This window comes from Sceloporus undulatus, chromosome 7 (assembly GCF_019175285.1).
Source record: "Sceloporus undulatus isolate JIND9_A2432 ecotype Alabama chromosome 7, SceUnd_v1.1, whole genome shotgun sequence".
NCBI lineage: Eukaryota > Metazoa > Chordata > Lepidosauria > Squamata > Phrynosomatidae > Sceloporus > Sceloporus undulatus.
Window position 1 is genome coordinate 7,480,185 of NC_056528.1, and position 4,115 is coordinate 7,484,299.

The 4,115-nt window shown below is 45.4% G+C and overlaps 1 protein-coding gene across 1 annotated transcript in view; it reads right to left on the reverse strand.

The window, feature by feature from the left end:
• Nucleotides 1-4,115, reverse strand: part of LOC121936405 (actin-1-like) — a 20,176-nt gene that overhangs the window by 15,638 nt on the left and 423 nt on the right. The window lies entirely within an intron of this gene.

A 4,115-nucleotide genomic window follows, 5' to 3' on the forward strand; every position in this document is an offset into this window, starting at 1 on the left:
GTGGACGCACTGTATCTAAAATGCAACACCCATGAAGAGCAAAACAGATAGACCTATTTTTTGGGGTGGTTTGGGCTATATGACCATGTTCTAGAAGAGTTTACTCCTGACGTTTTGCCTGCATCTCTGGCTGGCATCTTCAGAGAATGTCTGAAGATGCCATTCGCATTTTGTGAAGATGCCAGCCACAGATGCTGGCGAAACGTCAGGAATAAACACTTCTAGAACATGGCCACAGAGCCCCCCCAAACCCACAAAAAAGTATGGATGCTGGCCATGGAAACCTCCGACTTCAGATAGATAAAGAGAGTCATCTTCCAAGACAAGATTACCGTATAGATAGAAGAAGGCTACGGTTGCCTCTACACTGTGGAAATAATGAAGTTTGTCACCACTTTAAGTGCTGTAACCCCGTTCTATGGAACCCTAGAATCTGTAGTTTTACAAGGTCTTTAGCTTTCATTGTCAAAGTGTCCTGGGTCAAAAAACTACAAATCTCAAGATCCTGTAGGATAGAGCCATGGCAGTTAAAGTAGTGTCAAATTCTAATATTTCTACAGTGCAGATGCACCTGAAGTCTACCTTTATGTATTTCAAAGTTCTTCAAGGTTGCCTTCCAAAGTCATAGAGCATATTGCTTTTTGTGCTCACAAAAAGATATTGCTGTATCAGCAATCTCCCTTGGTTTCCTTCGTTGCGTCTTGCCACTCGCATACAACATTCACTCATGGTATATAAAAACCTTCCCAAGTTTCTCCAGAATGCACGAACGCGGAAGGTACAAAAACTGCTAGCAAGGCAGTTTTGTGACGGTTTGCGAGGTTGAGTGAGGCTGCGCTGGGCAAAACCTAATCCGGGAAGGGATGCAAACCTACAGAGCCACAGTCTTCCTTCCATGAATTTATTGAACCGTGCGCCTTGAGTAATTGCCCTTTCTTCGCCACACAGAGGTGAAAAGTGTACATTAGGCATTTGCAACCTGCAAATGGCACCTGACATCTCTTATAAGTGAAAGGCTGTTTGGGAGTATTTCTTTTATGGCGGAGCATAAATCTTTTAAATTATAAATCAATAAATAGTTAATTCCACAATAGAAGTCGTCTAAATATTTCATGAGTCATATGCAGAGTGGCTATCAGGAGGCCGATGGCACTGTGTCAAAAGTACTGGGCACTGACTTTTGTCCAAACTCCCAAATAATTAGGTTTATTGTGGGGTTTTCAGGTTGTGCGGCCGTGTTCTAGAAGAGTTTATTCCTGACATTTCACCAGCAGCGGTTTGAGCATTGAACTATGGCCTGGAACAGACCTCTGCTTTGTGGTGACCTGGGGCCAAAATTAGGGTTCGGAGAACAGAGCAACCTCATGCTCCTGAACCCTAGAGTGTGGCGGCGCCATCCTGGCAGCCTCCGGTCCACATGGGGGATGCCACAATGATGCAAGTGTGGCACTGTGTCTGCACATTGCTAATGGTGCACTCATGGCGGTGGCCGCGCACACCAAGAGCAGGTTCTTTTTAGTGCGTATGGAGCAAAAATGGGTGGCTCCAGCCCACTCTTTTGGGGCGGTCTGTTGAGCCCCTATGACTCTGGAGAGCAGGGTTCAAATCCCCATTTGGCCATGGAAACTCACCTTTGGGCAAGTCACACACTCTCAGCCTCAGAGGAAGGTCATGGCAAACCTTCTCTGAACAAATCTTGCCAAGAGAACCCCACGATAGTCCCCTTTAGGGTCGCCATAAATGGGGAATGACTTGAGGGTGCAGAACAACCCACAACAACATACCCCATGTGCACCATGGTGCCCAGGCGCATGCCCTGCTTGCAGCAAAAGCTCTTGTCCCTTCTTGCTACGTCTAGCAGAGTACCGTCACATTGATATGCGGTGCTTGCTTCCTCCTTCACACTGTCTGTGCGCTTCTAGAGGAGGTCTCTCTCCGTATCCCCAGCTCAGCTCCGACCGATGACAGATACTGTAACAATGACAGTAGATTAATATCTCTTTAATCAGCTCAAATGAACATGACACACGCGGGTGACAGTTCAATTTCCCGATAACAGATTGTGACTATCAAAACCCGGCCATTTCAGCCGTCCCTTTTTTTTATGATTATTATTCTTGGCAGAGATAATAGGGCTCTGGGAGGACCCAGGGTCCCATCAGATACCCATTAAATAAATCTTGTAGCACATAGGCGTTACTCACCCACCTGTCGAGGGCTCAGGCTGCCTGGCAAATTAAATGAAGGCTGACACGCTGAATGTGGAGGCATTGTCACTTGGCTGGCGGCCTCCGCAACAATGGATTCCAGGCTGCGGAAAATGCCTCCGGGCATTTTTTTTCCTTGTTGATGTTTTGCTTGGTGGCAACTTGCTGAAATTAAGCCCGGGCATCGCATGTCTCTTTGCAGCAATTCTCAGGAGGGCAAATGTTTAAAGGACAGAATAGCTTAGCTCTTTCTTTGGAACCAAATACACACACTCTCTCACACACACATGCACACAAACACACACACACACACATTCGGGGATACAAAAGGCAATAAAGAAATCCCCGAACAAATTTGGCTAATGCAGCATCCTCACGTAGGAAGTAGGTTTATATAGCGATGTCCTATTCCCTTGGAGGAATTCTATGCTAGTCTTATCCAAACTCCCCAACCCAATAGACATCCTCCCTTATTGCAGGATTGCTTGAAGGATGATGATTAAAAAAAAGTGTGGGGAACACAACAAAATGTTGCGGCACATCCGGAGCAAGGATTCCAACCTGTGAGCAAGCCAGCTATGTCCTTCTTTAGGATACACCCGTCCCTCCACATTTGCGGATTTGATTATTAATATGTTCCCTCTAGGAATATCTAGGTCCTCCAGTGCAACTCTATGGTCAGCTTTAACTAAAAGTTGCATGAAAGACCTAGTGGAGAGAATACTCTACTAGGGATTTGTAGCTCCTCCAGTGCAGTTCTATGTCAGTGTCTGTTGAACGTTGACCACAGAATTGCCCTGGAGGACCTAGAGATTCCTAGAGAGGTGTCCTCTCAGGGGAAAAACATGCTGTTTTTGTTATTTGTGTTTTTTCCATATTCACGGGGGTCCTGTGCCCCTAACCCTAGCAAATATGGAGGGACAATTGTACTTCATTTCATCCTTCTTTTTATTTTTCTGATTTTATTTATTTTTGATTAATTTTTCAGATTCTATACATCTGATTCTATAGTATTTGCAGATCTTTGGTCCTCACTGGAATGTGTTGTTCATAGGTTTGCTTGCTCCGTGAGGATGTGCTTGGTTGTCTTCCTAGACAATGTATTTCTCTGCTGTGATCTTATGTAAGAGACAGGCCTACCGGGAAGCATGGCGAAGTAGTATGAGTGGGAAAAGAGGTACTTTGCACCCACTCTGTTTGGACTGCTGTTATTGTTAACTGCCCTTGAATCAACTCTGGCTCATGGCTGTGAATGAGACAACTCCAAGACTCCCTGTCCTCCAATGCTCTGCTTAGGTCTTGCAAATTCATACCCATGACCTCCTTAATAGAGTCTATCCATCTAGCATGTGATCTTCCCTTCTTTCTATATCCCTAGACTTTTCCTAGCTATATTGTCTTTTTTAATGAGTCGTGCCTTTTTGTGATGTGGCCAAAGTACAACAGCTGCAATTTGATCCTCTTCGTTTCCAAGGAATTTGCAGGCTAGATCTGTTCCAAGGACCCATTTCTTTTCTCTTTGGCCATTCATGGGATCCTCAGCACTCTTCTCCTGCACTACGCTACAAATGCATTGATTTTCTTCTTCTCTGCTTTCTTCGCTGTCCAACTCTCACATCCATACATGGTGATGGGGAATACAATGGCTTGGACTTTAGCGCTCAGTTATATACCTTTACTTTTTAGGACCTTTTCTAGTTCTTTCATAGCTGCCCTTCCCATTCTTAGGGGCTGGGCAGATTGGCAGAAAGAGACGCTACCCCTTTCTGCCCCGGATGGAGACTGCGGCAACCAAATACTGTGGTCTCCAGGAGGCCTAAAAAGAACCCATTCCCTAGCGGGTTCTTTTTAAGCTGAGCACAAGCTGCCATTGGCGCACTCAGGTGCCATGATGACATCCATGTGGCT